Below are 21769 nucleotides of genomic sequence, written 5' to 3'. Positions count from 1 at the left end.
CTTTTAAAAATGTTGATTTTTAATTTCGAATGGCAAATATTGCACGTTTTTGACGTAAATGGAAAATCAGCGAACTAACAAAACGCATGAAGCCACCCACTTAGCTCTCCGCTGCCGTTTTTTAAGCGCAAAAATTAAAGTTTAACTAACAATAATAACAATAGAAATATATTAAGCGTTTTTTATTATTAATTTTACAGAATGTTTATTTTTTAAACGATTGTAAATGGTAAACAAATAAAAAAGTTTAGTTGTGGAGCACTTAATAGCCGGCTTTATGTTATTGTTGACATTTATAAACATTCATAACTCTAGCAGTAAAGTGAAAAACGCACACACATACAGCTGAGTCGGTATGGAAATGACGCTGAGTTGATAGTCCATATTTTGCAATATTGTTATATAAACAAATATGTGGAATGTGAGGTCATTTATCAAGCTGAGAGCGTTTACAAAAATATTTATATATGACCGAATAAGCCGCGCAGATGTATACAGCGAGTATTTCAAACGTATGTACATATACTACTGTGGGCAAAAAATAATAAGACTTTTTAATTTAATTTTCGCGCGAAAGCCCATTCGCCGTAATTTTTAGATTGGTATGACTGTCAAGACCAACTGCATCAATGTCAAACCGAAATAGTCATTCGAGTTTAGTATATGCTTAACTTTATGAAATACATTAAGCGCATTCGCCGATTTTTACGATTAGTGAAATTATTCATCAAAGAAGTTCCATTAAATTTTATGTGCGGAATCAAATTTCTGTTGTCGAAACGTTCGGAATGTTGGAAAAGTCCTCCGATGATAGTTGCAATTGTTTTGATTGGAACACAGAGGCGAGAACACGTTGACAACGAAGCACGTCCAGGACGGCCAACAACTGATGACCAACACGTCAATAAAATAAAAGAACCGTCTTGAGAATTGACGATTAACAGTTAGAGATCTTGCTGGCAACGTGGGAGTATCGGAAGGATCAATGAAAACGATTTTGTAAGATAATTTGGACCTTAGAACAGTGAAGCACGATTGGTTCCAAAATAGATAAATTTTTTCCAAAAAAATACGTCACTTTAACGTCTGTGAAACAATGCTTTCCGACTACCAAGATGTCATGAAACGTTCAGTGTTTGTTCGGAAAGTAATAGGACTGAGTCGATTTAAAAAAATGTATTGAACCAAACGTTATAATTCTTTAAAAACTTCAAAATAGGCTCCTTCTACGTCTATGCGTCGTTTCCAGTGCAATTTCCATGCATTGTACGTGTCACGAAAAGCATTCTCCGGAATAGCCTTGAGAGCCGAGGTGCATGCTGCTTGGATCCCCTCAGTCGTCTTAAAAAGCATGCCTTTCATCGGTCTTCTCAGGCAAGGAAACAAAAAAAGTTCGGGGGGCCACATCCGGGCTGTAGGGCAGCTGCGAAAGCGTTGCGATGCCACATGATCAAATTTTCTTGGCACACTTCCACTAGTCGCAATTTCTGGTCGTCTGTGAGCACTTCTGGGACCATCTTTGCCCACACCTTGCGCATGTTCAAGTGACCCGTCTCAAAGTAATGAACAACAGATTTTGATAAATTTAACATCTGTGCAATTAAACGGATATTTAGTCGACGGTCTGAGTTCAAAACTTTGCGCACACGAGTCACATTGTCGGTGTTTGTCGAAGTCGCAGGTCTCCCAGCACGGTCTTCATCAGAGAACACTTTGCAACCTTCTAAAAAGACCTGTCGACACTGAAACATACCACTTCTTGCTAAAGCAACATCTGGGTAAGCCTGCTTGATCATATCAAACGTCTCTGTCACAGATTTACCGAGTTTCACACAGAATTTAATCGCGTACCTCTGTTCTAAAGAACGCTGCATTTTCGGCTTGCACCACTCACAGAAACACGACGCGCGCATATGTATATTTGTCCTGATTCTCCAGGTGCTCGGAGACAACTGATCAGCCGCTCGTTCGTTAGCTAGGAGCGACCTCTACCGAATCCAGTCAGTGCGCACACAGAAGAAAATCAGTCCTATTGCTTTCCGGACAAACCCTGTCTTATTACTGGCAATGAGTCTTGTATCTATGCTTACGACCCGGAAACAGACGATCAATCGGCCGAATATCGTGGCAAAGGCGAGCCGAAGCCGACGAAAACAACGTCATAACAGTCAAAAATCAAGGAATGTTGACCGGTTTCTTCAATTATCGATGTGTGGTGCACTTAGAATTCATTCCGACTGGCCAAACTGTCAACAAGGACTACTATTTGAGTGTTATGCGTCATTTGAGCGAAGCTATTCGTAAAAAGAGTTCGGAATTATGGATCGACAACTCTTGGTTTATGTTCCAGGATAATGCACCGACGCATACTAATTTTCAACCAATATTGTACCTCAACCATCGTATTCGCCGGATTCAAACTCAAACGACCGCTCCGGAGAAATCGTTTTGAGTCAATTGAAGACATTAAACGGGGACGGCTACACGCATTGAAGGCTACTCCGGAAATTGACTGTAACAACTGTTTCGAACATTGGCAAAAACGTAGGCACAAGTTTATTGGGATCAAGAAACATTGTTTTCAGGGAGGCGACATACATTTTGAATAATAAATTAAAGATTTTAAAATTATGAGCAAAGTCTTACTATTTTTTGCTCATAGTATTATGTACGATTATATTCAGTATGTGTACTCACATAAGTACACTCAATTTCATGTGTAAGAGCAATTATTGTACTTTTTTATATTTTTTATAATTTCATTTTTTTCAATTCCGAATTTTGCAGTTTACTTTTTACTGTACTCATACTTGTCATGGAGTAATTGATTTGATTGACATGTGGCAGCAGTTGTGGCATGTGGTGGCCCACTTTACTGCCGCTGTTGCAAAAAATATTGAGGAAATAGACAAATTCAAATGAAATAGATAGCTTTTTTAGATATTTGAATGAAATTGTTTGCAACTCTATTTTAGTGCTGCCATATACCTCTGTTTAGGAAGATATACACATGTACATACATAGGTGGAAAGTAGTTGTATATGACGACATACATATGTATTTGGTAGTATTTAACACTAAACCAAACTAATATTTTATATTTTCATTAAAAGATGAGATAACAAGTCGTTAGAACACCTAAAAAAATGATCTAATTAACGAACTGATCTGGAAATCCAAGCTTAGCCACTTTACGCGTTTTTATTTGTAGATCGATTAGGAAGAAAGATAATTAGCGAGCGCAGAGAAAATCTCTACAGAAGTTTCACTTTGTCAAAACCTCCCCTGATTTGGAGAATTTATACTATTCTTTCACATTTTCACAAGATTAAATCACGAAATACGCAACAAAAACAGAGGGCGTAAACGAGATATATTCTTGATTTCTTGATGGCTGGCTGAAATTAGAAGACTCAAAGCTCTTCATCGATACATAAGGGTATTTTTTCCACACCGAAGAGTGCTTACTACCCCAAAGGACCGATGTTTCAATTGTCCAAGTGCCCGTGATCTTTGTCTAAACCTAACGTCTGGATATATTGAGTCTGATAGAAATAAATCCATTATTTTGGCACTAAATTGATGGTTTTATTTCGCAGCCGGAGCTTCTGGCGAGTCACTATCGACGAGTGTCATGGAGTTGTCCTGATGGAACACAATTCGTATACTATTAGCTAAAGCTGACTATTTCTGGGCGATTACTTTCTTAAGATGGTCCAATTGCTGGCTGTAGAGATCCAAATTTTGACCATAGCTGTATAAGAGCAGCTTCTAATAATTATTCCCGTCCAATACTAAAAAAAGTTGCTGTTGACAGCACGAAAAGAAGCTGCCTTTATGTCGCTATGTCTGAATTTGGTATCCCCGCAAAACTAATACGTTCGATACCAAACGAGGTTTCAGACAAGGTCAACCTCGAAACCCAAAGCAGAATAACTCTTGCCAACGGGTGCTACTTCGGACTAAGTAAGTAATTGAGAATTAAAGTCCTCTCTCGACAAACAAAGAACTAAAAGTCACTCATCATTCCCATCCTGCCATACGCTGCAAACGATGGACGATTACAACATCTGCTGAGTCGGCTTTACGAGTTTTCGAGAAAGGTTCTGCGGAAGATTTATAGTGCTTGCGCATTGGCCATGGCGAATATCGCATTCGATGGAACGAGCTGAATGAGATATACAACGATGTAGTAAAGATATGGCGTCCGAATGAATGAAGACACTGCAGCTCTGAGAGTATTCGACGTAGTCTCCGGCGAGGGAAGCAGGGGAAGAGGAAGACCTCCACCCCGTTGGAAATATCAGGCGGAGAAGGACCTGGCTGCACTTGGAATCTCCAATTGGCACCAAACAGCGAAAGGAAGAATAACTATGACTCTTTTGTAAACTCGACTATAACCGCGGTATCTACGCCAATAAAGAAGAAGCAGAAGAAAAATTATATATCTATTTTTGCAAGACCTAACATAAATACCGTCCGAGTTCAGTCTATACCTAAATTATTATTGAAATATTGTCGCTGTAGTCGAGTAGATGGAAGAAGTAACTATTAACCAAATGGTCGTGAGTTCAAAATCCCCCAGAAGCAAATTCTCAGAAATAAAAATTGTACAAGCACCTCAAATATTTGTGATTATTAAAATTGCAATAAATTTTAGAAACATGGTGCATTAAGATCATCCAAACTTGGTAAGCTTATTGAAATTTGGACGCTGACCTAGAAATTAGAAAGGCATGTAAATATGTTTCGACCAAAAATTTGTTCTCAAAGAACTGTTAATAACACAGAAATTCCACAGCAGGGAACAAATTATGAATCAATTCTACGCTATAAAGACAAAGAAACCCGTAAAAAGACGAAGGCTGTGTGTATGATCCTGCTTTAATTGTGCCTCAAGGTCATGACAACAAGAGAAGATGGTTTCCAAAAGCGGTGCAGCAATCGGTAACAAGCAATGCTTATTTTCTCCTATATTGAAAAGATTTCCAAAAAATATCACGCACCAGAAAATCCCATTGCTCATAAATTTGAAGAAAGTTTTAATTGTAAATATAGCTTGCTTAAAGCGATCGTATAATTTCTAATATAAATTATGTTCAACTTCTGTTCAAACTAGTTTAGGGCTCAAATTTTTATCCCTGCAAAAGTATCTACATTTTACTCAAAAATCGCTTATTTACAACCGCATTTGCGGGATTACGAGAAAGTACACACATCACGGTCAACACATTTCAATTTTAATTGCAATACTAAATGCAAAATAGCAGGCCACATGATGTATGCCGGCACTCTATGCGAACTCAACTATGCATGAAGGCGTCGCGGAATCGCTTTTGCCAGGTATGCACATAACGTATGCCGGAAAGAACGTGTGTACGTACGTACCATACATATGTATAAATGTATGTTATAGCAATGCAAAGCTTGTGTAAGCCGTTTACAACACACACATATATATTTGTATGTGCGGCCGCGTGGCTAACGATGAAAAGTCCGATAACAAGCTGGCTCGCCAACTCATTGGCATGTGAGGGTCAATAGGAAAAAACTTTTGACCAATATGAAACGGCAAGCCGGTTCTAAGGATTGTAAAAACTGCTTAACTTTAAAAATACTTTCCAAAAAGTATCTAAATACTATGGCGGTCCTTAAAATATTGAGACTGTTTAATTATTTTTAGTACAAAAATTCACGTTTTTTTAAAGAATATATTTCGCGCGCTTCGCCCAACTTATGTTCAACATATTCGGCCCGCTGAGCATACTAAATATTCACAACACCATCACCCATCTTGAGACATAGCATTCTTTATTGGATAATATTCGACCGAATAGACCACGCCCAGCACATGTTGAAAAAAATATAGCATCCGTAGGTGAGAGTGTACACGAAGACCGTGTAGAGTCCATTCGGCGCCGTTCGTAGCAACTCGAATTGACGTATGGAACGATGTGGCGCATTTTATAACGAGATCTTAAATTGAAAGCATGCAAAATACAGCTTGTGCAAGAACTGAAGCTGCTCGACCAACCCAAGCGACATCGTTTCGCTCTCTGGGCTCTTGAAAAGTTCCAAGAAGATCCGACGTTTTCGAGCCCAGCGATGGATCTCATTTCTAACTCAATGCGTATGTAAACAAGCAAAATTGCCGCCTCAGTGACGAAGAACCAATTGAAGAGATTCAAGAGCTGCCATTTCATCCAGAAAAACAACGCTTGTGGTGTGTGCTTTGGTGTGGTTTATGGGCCGGTGGAATCATCGGTCTATATTGCTTCAAAAATGATGCCGGTGAGAACGCAACCGTCAATGGTGACCGTTATCACGCCATGATAAGCTACTATTTGAAATTAAAGGTCATGATCTCGGCGACATTTGGTCGCAACAAGACGGCGCCACTTTCCACACTTCGCATCAATCAATTGATTTATTGAGAGAACACTTTGGTGAGCAGATAATTTCAGGTTTTGGGCTGGTCGATAGTCACCAAAATGGTGTGATGTCATTCGTCAGTTACCAGTCGAAATACTCGAACAAGTCAACGGATGGACTATTTGAGACGTAGCCGTGCCAACATTTGAAAGAGATAATCTTCAAAAAATAAATGCCAAAGAATGTTCTTTTGAATGATAGTAAACACTCCCCATTAAATTTGAAGTTTCTGTGTTTTTTCTTCAAAAAGGTAGAGAACTCCGAAATGCTCAAGCTCTTTCCAGTGAGCATATTGAAGTCTGTGAACCAAAAAGAAGCCACGGATCTAGTTTCGAAGAATGCGGTAAATGCGAAAGTAACTCTAATTTTTTTTTTAAGGGGTCAGTAGGGTAAAAAAAAACGTTAATTACTTTTTTTATTTATCAACATTTTTTCATTATTCTAGTAGGGACGATAACCATTAAGATACTTTTTAATAATAAATTGTGTTTTTGTGTTTCAGATGATCCAAACATAAGAAATTAGGTTCGCCAGTGAAAAAATGCATCTCACTCACCCAGCCATTTCTCCGAAAGATGTCATCAAAAAATTCCGAAAAAATGTATTTATACACCCACGATATACCTCATGATATGTGAAAAAAGTTCTATTGTAGAATTAAACGTTCTATGAAAAAAATGTCAAAAAAACAAGCCAGATTACCCTACTGACCCCTTAATCGTTTTTATTGATTCCTGATACGCTGTATTGTTTGGATAAAGTAGATAAGCCGTTAAAGCAGCTTTTGAAAATGGGCTCGGTTTATTTATATTTTCCTTCAAGCGTTCCAATAACAATATATATAATAGTCACCCTTCGAGGATTTTTTTTCCTTTTTTTCAAAGGCATCTCAAAATAGAGACGTTTATCTTCACCAACTGAGTACACGCGGATAATTATCGATTATAAATCCTGATGATAAGTCTTACATCCAATTCGTTCCTTCAATGGTTCCAGATCTTCAGCTATCCCTAACAACTTCATGTTAGGATCTTCATAAAGCATTTTTGAGTGTTTTAATTGAATCATGGCCTATAAAATATTTGTATTCAAATATTTTGGGATCTGAGCTTTTTCTTTGGTCGAAGAAGAGACGAACAGAATTTATTAAAAAAGCTGCTAGTATCCATGTAGGGAGTTATTAAAATAAAGATAGGGCTAAACTTCCCCACTGTACTTAACGATCCTGCTAATCAAACTTTTATAAAAATCATATGGAAATATTCACCTCAAATTTCCCACAGGATCTTCGTTGGCATTTGCATTTGCATGCACTGCGCACAGCGAAATAAAGAAATATAAATAAAACGGGACAAAATTGAAAAATCCTTCAACAGGCAACTGCAAGCCTGTACCGTTATAGCGTTGTTAGTGTTGGTGTCTGTACATACAGTCATTTCTATTCAGCCATTCAACTAGTTGGTGGCGCTGCTTTATGGTCGTTTTGTTGCCCATTATTGCTTAGCCCGAGTAAATTTCATTGATGATCGCGAAGTAAATTGCATTTGCGGTCAGCAAACTCAGCACACACACGCGCGCGCGCGCATACACATGCATATACACAGCAGACATCAGCGTTGCTCACCTCATTTTTAAGCATGGTTTTCTTTTTGAGGTCAAGCCACCAGCAGCCAGTGCTTGCAACTCACTCCGCCCGCTCATAATCTTACTTTCATTCGTTCCATTTCGTTGGCTATGCGGCCATTTTCAATTTCAATACAACATTTCGGTTTTTAGGTTTGGTCAAACTCGACTTTCATTTGCGCTCAGCGGTGCACTCGGTCTGTTTGCCTGTTTGTATGAGTACATGTGTGTGTGTGCATAACTGTATTTATACTGTTAACTGTTTTTCACATTATTTCGTTCGTTGTTTAACGTGTATGTGTATTTGTGTAGGTATGTTTGTAGGTGTGTGAGTTCAGTTTGCCGGGCTTGGATATCGGTCCGTTAAGTGGTTAGTTGGCCGCACATTCGTTTAGTTTCAATTGCCATTATGGTGCTAATAGGAGTGGCAATGGCCAGAAGCAATACACCATGTATCTAGCATGATTCTAGCTTTCGCTCATTGCCTGTTGTTGGTGCTGATTTCTGCTTGCATGTAAGCCCCATGCCACACCCATTGATACTGGGTTACTTAAACAGATTTTAATTTTGGTTTGTTTGTTTTATTGCATCGCCATTTGTAGTTGTCTGCGCTGGAAATAATTCATTTTATTTTCTTTCTTTGTTATTTTTGTGTTTTGCTAACCGTTACAATAACCCAAGCGCTTCGCTGTGGAGATATAAAATCATTTTTATCCTTTTATTTCAAATATATTGAGGTATATTTCTTAAATTTTCTTCATTGTTTCTTTGTTTTCAACATTTCGATATTATATCGAAATAAAGGGTGTGCCATTTTTTATTTTTCTTTACAACCATTGCCTTTCTATTTGAAGTAACAGCGTGAGCTTTTTATATTTGAGAAATTTTTATTAAACTTGGCTATTTACAATTTGTCAAGAATATATAATAGTATATTTTTAATACAACAACAATAAAATGGTTATATTTATTGATTTTTGTAAGATTAAGTATTTTTGTTGTGTTCTCTATTATTTTTCCGAAAATCTCGTGCGTTAAAATGGAAATGTCTCTACGAATATTTCTTGAGTTCATCAGTGATCCGAGACTTGATGGCTTAGAGTTTGAGTATCAAGAAAGTTTCAAGAAACCAATCAAAAAGCCAAAATTTTCCTAGAGTTCGTCAATAGTCTGAAGATTGCTGGCTTAAGTTTGAGTTTGAAGTAATGCAAAGGATGCAAAACGAACCAACTTTGAAAATAATGGTGGTCAATCAAATTCACCTCTTTTTGAAATCAGATCAATGAAATAACCAAGCAACTTTTCTCATAAAACCTAAAACGTTTGCCTCGGAGTATGTCACGGTGGCTTGTCTTCTTATATTTATTATAAGCCGGAATCCTTTTCATGCCTATTAAGTCAGAAAAATTAAAAAATAACTTATTTTGAGTAATGCTACTCTGGTCGATTTTGGGGTTGAATCAAATTTCAAACTCTTAATTTTCAGTCTTTTGTGCGACAGAGTGATTGAAATGGAATGGTGCAACACATGTGCTCAACGAAATGGGAGTAGGAACGCCACAAGGTAGACCTGCTTAAAAAACTTGAGAATCGTCTGTCAGGTGATTGCTTATGCAGACAAGGTAGCACTTTTGGTCAAAAGAAAGTTCCTGAATACGTATACGAGTTGTCAGCGTCGTAACAAATTGGGCAGTCGGAAGTGGTCTCGCCATCAACCCAAATAAAACAGAGATGATTTTATTTACTAGAAGCTACAAGATCCCTTTATACTGCTGTAAAAGAGCCATTGGCAAAAAGTCAGGTCTTTCATCGAGAGTGGTCCTCTAGCTCTTAGACACTATAATCAAACTCATTATGTACCATGAAGTCTTTATGTGGTGAGGGGCTCTAGAAAAGACCACACTTGCAAAGAAACTCGAGAGCGTTCAGCGGTGCTCATCAGCACATATGGTGACCTAAGGCTCACTCCAACCCTGGCACTTAACGCCATCTTGCACGTAGACATCGTCGAAAGGCTGCGAAAGCTGCTATCAGACCCAGAAAATCTGGGTTTTTAAAATCCTCACACACTTTGCCATCGTACCGGATCGCTTGGATCAAGGAGTCCCCAAACCGAACTCTGGCAGCTCCTTTGTGGTTGGGAAGAAGTCGTTGGAGAAGAGGGGCAGTGAGCTTATTTACGGATGGGTCAAAGCTTGGGAGGGAGGTTGGGGGGTTTACTGTCAGAAGCTCTCCATAGCATTGAGTGTCTTTGTGATAAGTCTGGTATCGGTGCCAGGCCACAGTGGGATGGCAGGAAATTGTAAAGCTAATGAGCTTGCAACAAAATCATCTATCTAACCTAACCTAACCTAGTCATGCAATATATAGTAATATTCCATCATGCCACTAGGCAGTGTAAAAATCGCTTACAAAAACCAAATTCAGTATCGTTATATCGAGTTTTGATATTTAGCGCTTCAAGATTACAATTGTACTAAATGGATGTTACCAAAACATGTCTAGCCTTCTCTTAGTATAATTCAAATAAATAGATATAGATATAGATATAGATATAGATATAGATATAGATATAGATATAGATATAGATATAGATATAGATATAGATATAGATATAAATATAGATATAGATATAGATATAGATATAGATATAGATATAGATATAGATATAGATATAGATATAGATATAGATATAGATATAGATATAGATATAGATATAGATATAGATATAGATATAGATATAGATATATAGATATAGATATAGATATAGATATAGATATAGATATAGATATAGATATAGATATAGATATAGATATATATTATATAGATATAGATATAAAAAAGAATCTCTCTTAAAATTTTAGTTTCGCCCCCACAATTTACGAAATAGCAGTCACTCAACACAGTGCACACGATTACTCATGCTCTGTCATAAATATTTTCCAGATATATACATACATAGTATACAATGGTGTTGATTTCAGGTAAGGTTTTAATTAAATCAACAATAGCAGTATGGCAATTCTAATTCGTACGTGTTTTTGTTGCCGTTGTGGTTCGCTGGCTTCATCTAATTCATTTCATTCTATTTTTGCACATTTCTTGGCTCTGCATTTTCTAAATTTTTGTTTTTCATTCAGCAGGGCAACAGGGAGCTAAGTATCAAATTCTAATTTATTGCCACAATAAAACTTGTTTCAACTGTTTTTTTAACCGCATCGCCAGCCAGCTCGGTTGCCGGCTGCAACGTTTTGATAAATAAGTTTTGATAATTCACAAAATATTGTGGTAATGCAAGCATTTCTCTCAAGCGAGAGAAATTAATAATCGCACAAGCAAATCTCGGTGTGGAGAAATTGTGGACTGTGATAACCATACATACATATTTACTCTTAAAGATATTTATATATACATATATATAGATACATATATAAAGTAGCAAAACTTATTAATAAATTTAGATATGTATGTATGTTTTGATTCAAAGAAAGTATTCATATTTTTGATATTGAGGATTTTAGGTTTTTTAGTTTTTGTTATTGCTCTTTTTAATATTCAAATTTAAATGCCTTAAATACACAATGGTTTACTCAATCTCCGCAAAAAGGAACTGAGGTCAATATAAATGTGATCCATTAAAAACACAGAAGCTTCAAATTTAATGGTAATGGTTATTATCATTCAAAAGAACATTCTTTGGCTTTTCTTTTCCAAAAACTATCTCTTTCAAACTACGTCTCAGATGTTACAATTTTGCTTTGCTCCAAGGCCTGAATCGAAGCGGGACGATTACATTCTCACCGGCATCATTTTTGAAGAAATATCGACAGATAATTCCACCGGCCTGCAAACTATACTAAACCAAATCTTTTTCTTGATCTAAAGGCAGCTCTTGAATCTCTTCAGATTGCTCTTCGTCCCACATGCAGCAATTTGGCTTGTTTACATACGCACTGAGTCACAAATGGGGCGCATCGCTGAACAAAATTTGGCTCGAAAATGTCGGATCTTCTTGGAACTTTTCAGGGGCTCATAGAACGAATGGATGTCGCTTACGAAGGTGGGCGGCTTTAGGTCTTACACAAACCTTATTTTGTACGCTTTCAATTTGAGATCTCGACGAAAAATGGGTTAAACCGTTCCAAACGTCAATGCGAGTTGCAGCGAACGGTGCCGAATCGACTATCCACGGACGCGTGCTGGACGTAGTCTACACGGTCGAATATTATCCAATAAGAAACGCTGGGTCTCAAGATTATGTTGCTCAATAGGCCGATTATGTTGGCTATAAGTTAAGCGAAGTGCACGAAATAAATTCTTTACAGAAATACAGATTTCAAAACGTTGTTCAGGCGTAAGTCTTTCCATGACGAAATGACAAACAATAGCCACTTGACAGCTTGACGCGACTCAAAAAAACAGCTATGGAAAAAAGTAGCTCTACTTGTATCACCCGTTATATATCTAAATGATTAGAGTGGAGAGCTGTGCTGATTAACCGTGCCCGTGTGTATGTATATACGAGAACAAGTATCTCCGTTTACGAGATATCCAATTGAAATTTTGAACACGTCCAGTTTTTTCACAGAAAACTGCTAATTTGTCGGAAGTGCTGATATCGGACCATTACAACATATAACGATGAGATTCAAGTGTTTGTATGGAAAACTTATTCATTTTATGAGATATCCTAACGAAATTGTTCAGCTTGTATAACTATAGCCTGCAGCTGCATTACAAACTGAAAAATCAAAATCAAGTTCTTGAAATAATATTATTTATTTGAAAAGGGTATTATATCTTTATTTTTTTCATACTAGTTGTACCCCTTGTGTGCTTTCTTGATACTTTAGGATAATAATGCTTCTGTATGCTATACGAAATTTCTTAACAGCGACTGCTTTAAACAAAGTTTACCTTCCGTTCATTCTCTCAAATCAAGTCTTCAGCAAAACTTTAAAAAAGCAGTTTCAAAGTCGTCTACGAATGCAATATTCGCGAAAGAGACTACAACAATAACACTTAGATGAACTTTTACTTGTGGAAACACTCGTACTCTCCCACTTCAAGCACACAATCATAATAAATCTCGATTTTGTGTTGAAAAGTCTACAACTCCGCTTTCGCTGTGAGCCGCCACAACAATGAGCTCAATAAAGTAGTAAAGAAGATTTGCAAAAAAACAAACCCTGAGAACTACAAAAAATAGAAAATTGCAAGCAAACACTAACACCAGCAACAGTTGGCGCAGTTGGCGCTGGCATCAAAGTTAGATCAACTGCGAGAAGCTGCGCTTGCAACCTGGCGAACGCGCAGCAGCCACCCGCCGCCGTGTTTCAGGAAAGTACGATTATGGCTTTGGCATTAACTGCAAGAAAAGCAGCCGGCCATAAAAAATCGTGAAATATCATAATTATTGCATTACCCTTGAACTTTGCCGAAACTGCCACTTGCCACATGCCGTCATTTTGACTGCTGCCAACCAGCAGCCACCATCTTCTGCAGTAATGCGACTGCAGTAGACATTTGAATCCTATTCTTTCGATAAAGTTACTTGGGAACATTTTAAGCAGCCGTACACTCACTTTCAGAGCCAAATGCAACGCTGTGTTGCAACACACTTAGCTCTGCGCACGCTTTCACTCGCCTTCTAAACATACAAATCACTGCCTGCCAGCCAAATAAGCCAACTGAGCCTCCTTTATATGTATGCGTTTATGAGTGTGTGTGCAATCCCTTGAGAAATGTGAATAACTGATTTCGGTGTAAGGCCATGTGGCTCAACTTCATTGAGCTGCAGGTGCAGTTTATATGCGATTGCTTCCAGTTGTTATTGTTATTGTAGTGTAGTAAGCTCGGCGAATACTCAGCCTAACGGCAAGCTTTACCCATTTGCGGCCAAATACAATTGACTCACTGATGAGGCTGCATGCAACACATATATATAGTTGCATGATTGTGTGTATGTATGTGTGCCATTATTTATGTATGTATTTGTTAGTAGTAGTTGCCGGTCTGTTGACCATCATTAATAAGACATTTCGACCAATTGCTTTCGAACTGCGGACATTCTGTGCCTTGCAGCATTGTTGCCCGTCGGTCTTGACGCATTCTTACAGACAGCGCCAAGATGGTGGAGAGCTGGGTATGTTCGCACATGCGGAAAATTCGATGAACCCAGCATAGAATTGGGTTGGCTTGTTTGATTCCTATTTTTAGTTTTGTTTAGTAACAATATTAAATTTGAACCGGTCTGGTCTATATGTGGCTTCCAGCTGTTTGTACACGAAGTTGTCGCTTCAAATGGAATCAGAAGTATATTGGGAAAACGATTTTAACACGAACGCATTCAAACGCATCATTACTGGTACAACGTTTAACGCTCCAAAAATGAGTCGAAAACATCAAACTTGGCTGAGAGCACTGAAGGCCATCTCAGTGAGGGCTTATAACTGTTATGTGTAAGGAAAATAGTATTAGCGTTAAAATACGTGAAAATTTATTTTTATATATTTTTTTATCAGTCCGGGTCAAATTTGATCAGATAATTATAGAGATGAAATGTCAACTCAATCAAAAGTACCGCTATATATTTCGGTGTGCTGAGAAGTTTTTTTGATAAATTGGTTATATTTTCATAAAAAGCAAAACAACAAGTTGTCATTCGGTGCCAAGTCAAGACTTTACAGTGGATGACTCAATAAACCTCAAAAATGTGGTTGATTCAGTCGAGGTGTGAGAACTGGCACCCAAATGATTTGGTACTACTCAGAATTTACTGTTTTGTGTTATACAAGTCGTATGGTTTCGAATGTGCTGGGAAGAGCTTCGTACACGAACAAATTTGAGCAATTGATAATTTGTGGGATCCAACATATTTTTTTTTTTCACAGAGCATCTATAGCATCCAGACCCACAACTGACTTTGGACGACCTTCTTGAAATTCGTCTAGAGTGATCTGCGGCCTCGATTGTATTCACCATAAACACTGGTTCTAGGTGCTGCTTCATCGCTAAAAATTGAATTAAGTTCGTCGAAACTCTGTTGCTGAGTTAATCATCATCAAAAATTGTAAGAATGCGAAAATGTTCACTATTAATAAATTTTTTGGCTGAGAAGAATATTTCAAGTTACTGTAAACAACGCAAATAGCGGTCGTATGTCAAAGCATGTATAATATCAAAAATGTGGGAATTTACTATACAGTTGTGAGTTGCCATATGGCAACTAGGGTTGCCAAGTCCCGAAATATGAAAGACAACAAACGTATTAATAAATTTAGAAAACTGTTTTACAAAGCTTTAAAGTGCCATTGAAGTTTAGCTATACGTGATAAAAAAAAAAATGTCAACCTTTAAGTGTCATCTGACTCAGAATTTGGAATTATTTTCGAAACAATTTTGTGAAGCTTTCGTTTTAGCGCCGCAAATTGTAAATTATATTTTTTAAATAATTTTCTTACTTGTATTGTATTGACCACTCCTGGGTTCGGGCAGCAGCACTCGTGTGTGCAATGACGCTTGACCGCTGCGCCAACGAAAGTGCAACAGTCGATGCCTAGTTGCAAAGTGCTCACACATACACATACACACACACACACACATCTGCATGGACCCAATGTATTGCAGGTATACATATAGCTGCACCTACACTTATATGTATGCCGTTATGTACCTGCACGTGCATGCAATCATTTTGTTTGGAAAATTCGCATTAAATTGCTGTAATTTGGCTGCCATTGCTTATGCTGCATTGGTAATTGCAACTTGGGGAAACTAATTTGTTTGCCTCGGAGATTTACGATCGCCTGATTAGACGCCAAATATAACTCAAATATTGTAAAAATCAATGAAATGCGAAGCAGGAACGAATGTTTGAGTGAAAATGAAAGTTCGTGAAAATGAAAGTTCGTAAAAATTCAAGTCATCAATTATCTATATATAAAAGCTGATCTATGATTTTAAAAGAAGCATCACTTAAATTTTAGTTTGTTTAAGGTCTGCGATAAATCCAGACTAACCATCTGTCGACCAATTTCTTCAGCTAAAGGTCATTTATCTGTCTGGCTAACTATTTGGGTAATTTGAGTAAAGCGCATGAATTTATAAGTGAATAATTTTAATTGTTTTTAATTTGAAATTCATGGCATTGATAAAGGTTCTCGCCATTAATTAACCCATTGGTGACCGTTATGAACCTTCTTGCGGCTTAAAGTTGGCTATGAGCAAAGAATGGGCGCAAATTAACGAGCTCAGCGTATATTATCAGTTAAATACTTTTTTTTGTAAAGTTTTATGCACATATTTAAAAAAATTTAAATGTTCAAAAATTTCATTTAAATGAGATATATAATTGGGGTACTCACAACCCGTCATAAAGTATCGTAAAATGATAAAATTATAAATTTTTACACTGGTTTAAAAAAAATTGTTGTTGAATTACATACAAAAATGAGTTTACACATTTACAATTCTCGATGCTATGTTTTCGAACCGTTATAACCTATAACTTTATGAGACTATGTGAAACCCCTAAATTACTTAATTTGTACATATATTTACTTTAAGAAATAGTAAATAAAGTAGAAGTCATTTTTCTTAACTTAAAACAAGAAAAAGCGTTAACTTCGGCCGAACGATGCTAATATACCCATCACAGGTGCATTTCTATTAGTAACTATGTGTTCAGTTTGTATGGCAGCTATATGCTATAGTTAACCGATCTGAACAATTTCTTCGGAGATTACATTGTTGCCTTAGAAAATAATCTATACCAAATTCCGTGAATATATCTTGTCAAATGCAAAAGTTTTCCATACAAGAACTTTTTTCCCAGCGTTCAGTTTGTATGGCAGCTATATGTTATAGTAGTCCGATATCGGCAGTTCCGACAAATGAGCAGCTTCTTGAAGAGAAAATGACTTTTGCAAAATTTCAAATCGATATCTTAAAAACTGAGGGACTAGTTCGTATATATACAGACGGACAGACAGACAGCCGGACATATGTAGCTAAATCGACTCAGCTCAACATACTGATCATTTATATATATACTTTATAGGGTCACCGACGCCTCATTCTGGGTGTTACAAATTTCGTGACAAACTTAATATACCCTTTTCAGGGTATAAAAACTTTGGACTTGATTACCTTCTCACAAGAAGTAAAAACATACTTTTTCGCATTTTAACCCATTAGAGACCAGTTTTGTGAACTTTTTTCAACTTTTATATTTTTTTAGCGTTCAGGTTTTAAAAACATGTGTCAATATATATTAACTCATAATATCATCATTTGACTTATTTCTGATTTGATCGAAAATTCAAAAGAAACTAGACTGAGTTTGGGTGCAACCAAGCATTTAATACTCTTGCAACTTGCAAGAATCTTAGCTGGGGAAATACTTTAAGGTGTAAGACCATTCATATAGAGTAAAGTCAGCCGGAAGTTCGAAAGTCATGATGTTAGTTATACAGGGGATAGGCCAAGCTTTCGCTCCAAATTACCTATTTTAGGCACAAGGTGACACTGTTATGAGTAAAACACGCTCTCTTATATTCATTGGGATAACTCCCATATTGACCGTTACATGCGGTACAAAGTTAGCCGGAAGTTGGAAAATCTTTATATTAAGTATATGTGGGGACACAAAGACATATCATTATAAGAGAAGAATTACCTATTGGCTGACATTTTCGATCAAGAGTCAACTATAGGTACCGGAGTCTAAATAGTCTGTTCTTAAACAGTTTTTATTGGATTTAAACAATTTTTGATCATAAGATGGCACACACTAAAGACATTATTCGTGCAAAATCTTATCCCGTTATACTGTATTAATTGCTTTTTGATTTATGTACTGGAACGAATCAAGTGGAATTTAAAATTGTGCTACATGGGAGGGGTAGGCGTGGTTGTTGTTCGATTTTGTCCATTTTCATATTGTGACGTAAGAATGTAAGAAGAGCGCCATATACTAAATTTTGTTGAAATCAATAAGCCGGGGACCGAGATATGGGATTTCACCAAAAAGTAGACAGTGCCATGCCCATTGTCCAATTTTTACACCGGCTCCTATAAAGCTCTCTTATGCCATCTCGGTGGTAAAATTTAATGTATCTGGCGTATTTACTTATTGTTTTGCGCTTTTAGTAGTTTTTAACGGTACCGTTATATGGAGAGTGAGCGGGGTTATTCTCCAATTTCAACCATTTTCACACTTTCGGTAGAAGTTCTTAAAAGATTTGTACTCAATAATCTAAGAGTTCGAAATTTTTTTGTACTAATTAACCCACATGCGAAGATTCATCGAGATATCTCTGATCTGAATTTTTTGAATTTTTACTCAAATTACAGCAAGCACAGATGGACGGAGGGACGAACAAACAGACAGACAGTCAATTGGATTTCCATTTTTCACGTCATTCTGATCATTTATATATATTTATATATTATATATAACCCTATATCTATCTCGCTTAGTTTTATGTGACAGTTACAACCGTTAGGTGAACAAAACTATACTACTCTGTAGCAGCTGGTTGCAAGAGTATAAAAATTTTGAAGTATTTTGAATACTTTAACACCAAAATTTTTTAATTTAATTTTTTTTTTTTAATTACAAAAAATTTTAATGCAATTTTGTTATAAGAGAACAGATAAAAAATCGTTCACGTGATTTCTATACATTATGTGCCAATTCTTACAGGTTTTTTCATTTTTCGTATTTGGTCAAAAAATCATACACCATCGTGCTAGAATGTCAAGGCGCCATATCGTGGTGCATCAAGAAATGCTTTACGCACAAGTATCATCGTTTACGATGAATTGCCTTAGGTGATCGTTTTTACACTATTGTAATCAGGGATACTGATGGGCATCACCTTTATTTTTGACTGACATTGACATGTTTTTTTCGGTGGGAGGCGTTATTCGGTAGATTGTTGTATAGTTTCAACGTCATATTCATAAATCCCGGTTTCCTCTCCAGTAGTTCGATGAATGCAGGTTCCTCAGCTACGTTGTAGGCATCGTTTTTTGCAAAATATTCAAATAATTTAATAGGAGTCAAGCATTGACATGCTTCATAGACAAAACATTTACCAAAATGTGTTGAGTCTATCAATGAAAGATGAGATTCTCAGTCATCTCTCTTTTGTCTTAAAACAACGAATTTCAACAACAACAACAATCAACAGTTTCTTTAACTTGTCCAATGTTATCGTGATTAACAGAGGTGGATGGACGATTCGCTTGAGACACGTTTTCGATGACGTCATAACCTCAATGCTTTTTGTCGCGCAAATACTTGGATACGTGATAAAGCAGAATCCGCAAACTATTTCTGCAACAATCTCAATGATTCCGTTGCCATGATTCCATTGGAAAAGCAAACGAAAATAAAAAGGGTTGTACCAATTTAGAATTTCATTGATTCGGTTCACGTTCGCTGTTTTAATGGATCAGTTCGAGTCAAATTTGATTCCTTTGAGGGATCAGAATGTTTTACTTATGTATTATGTTGAATAAGCCCCATTCAAATAACGGTACTTGTTTTCCCCTATAATGAGCGCAGAATTCGATATATTTTTGATTAAAAACAAGGTAAACAAAGTCTTGCAAATATTTTTTAAAAGTGTTCGAATCTCTGTAGGCAATGTCAAATCAGCAGGTATTTTCTTGAAGTGAAAAGATGTGCTTATCTTAAAATGTATCGATTTGTTGGATGACATCGAAAATTATCAGAGAAAGAGGAATAATATATTTTATATTTGGCTATTTTCTAATATAATTTTAACGAAAACAACTATTTTCCCAACTAAAAACGGCAAAACATTATCCAAGGCAGGAGCTTAGCATAATACTACACAAACTTAAGTTTATTTGCATATCTCTCCCGCGCAGAGCAACTTCTGCTACAAGTCCCTCACTCACTTGCGTGCTCAACGAACTCGACAAACTCTACTTGATTTAGTTGTATTTTGTTCGAGTCTTTCAATTTGAATATAATCAAGTGCGAGTGCAAAATACTTCCAATTAAATGCGGTCACACCCTGAATTGGCATGCAATCCCAGAGCGTAGGCGAGCGGAGCGTCGAAAACTGAAAACAACAATTGAAAAGTGGTAACTAGATGACAAGGCGTATGAGCAACATACGTCAGCAGAGCAACAACAGCAACATATCCGCATGCATATGTATGTATGGAAGTTGTCGGCTAAGCCAGTAGAGTAACGATTGTTGAACCGAGACTTTGGCCGAAGGCGAAATTAGAGAACGAAAATACGCAGATTTATTTGTAGCATACATCTAGGCTGAGTGGCAGCAGCGGGCAGAACATGGCAGAACGACACAACAGCAGCGGCAGTAGCGAGCAAAACAACAACAGCGGCGCCTACAACGTCAACAACAACAAATGGGAAATGACAAGTGCAAAGTTTTGTCACTTAATTGAAATATTCGCCCGAAGATTAAAACTTTCCACCAGCATTTTGGTGTGAATTTTTAAAAGTTTCACTTGTTTTACAAGCGAGCGCTCGTGCGAGCTGCCAGAGCAGAGTGTAGATGAGTAGACGTAATACCGCAATTGTGCATGCGCGTGTGTTAACTGTATAATAATTCAAAAGTTTTCGGCCCAACAAAGAAAAACAATTGCCAACAAAAAGGAAACAACTGACTAAAATACAACAAACAACAACAGCAACGACAACAGGAAATAGAAATTAGCAACAACAAAAAAACGATAATCATCAACAGCTCAGCCAACTAAGCTGAGTAAACAAATTAAGGCGAAACATGGAGCGAAAAAATGGAGTCGCACGAAATGGCAAGAGCCCCAAATCAGCGCCAGCAAGCGACAGTGGCCAGAATAGTAGCTTGTTGTCACATACACCTACTTATGCGGTATAGAAATGCTTATATATGTGTGTAGGAGGTTTTCAAAACACATTTGGCGACCACAACTACAGACGTTTGGGTTTAGTGCGTCACTCGGCAATCGGTTGGTGGTGAATGTGAAATCAGGGGACCTTTAGCAGGCAATGCCAAGCTTACGAGTTCATTTGGAATATAAAGAGACTTCAATAGGTTAACGGTAGAAAAAGACCACTTGATGTCAGTAAATCAGTTTTTGTATGTTGAATATATGTAGTTCCAACAGTTTTCAAGGGCTGCCAATAAAGTTTGTGGAGATATGCCGTCAAATGTACATGTTTTCCCTACAAGCACTTGATTCCGCTCGTCCAGTTTGTATGACAGCTAAATGCAATGATCCGATATCGGCGATTCCAACCAATGAGCAACTTCTTGGGGAGAAAGAACGTGTTCAAAAGCCCCCGGCCTAACATAGTTAAACATGTATTTTGGCAAAATTCGTTTTTTGTATTCAACATTATTGCCAACAAGGGTGATACACGACCCTCCAACTTTTCGATACAAATTTTGTTATACGATTTGTCTTTTGCTTCAAAATAGGTCTCGCTTTCGGCGATCACCTCCACATTCGACGAAAATGTCTTCACAGCGAGCATTCTTTTGAGATCTGAGAACAGAAAATAGTCGCTGGAAGACAGATCTGAAGAATACGGTGGATGCGGAAGCAATTTAAAACCAAATGCATGCTTTTTAGCCATCGTTTGCACCGACTTGTGACACGGTGCATTGGTTTGGTGAAACAGCACTTTCTTTTTCTTCAAATGCGACCATTTTGGCGACTT

This window comes from Bactrocera tryoni, chromosome 1, assembly GCF_016617805.1.
Source record: "Bactrocera tryoni isolate S06 chromosome 1, CSIRO_BtryS06_freeze2, whole genome shotgun sequence".
Lineage (NCBI taxonomy): Eukaryota > Metazoa > Arthropoda > Insecta > Diptera > Tephritidae > Bactrocera > Bactrocera tryoni.
Note: the sequence above shows the minus strand (reverse complement) of the source record.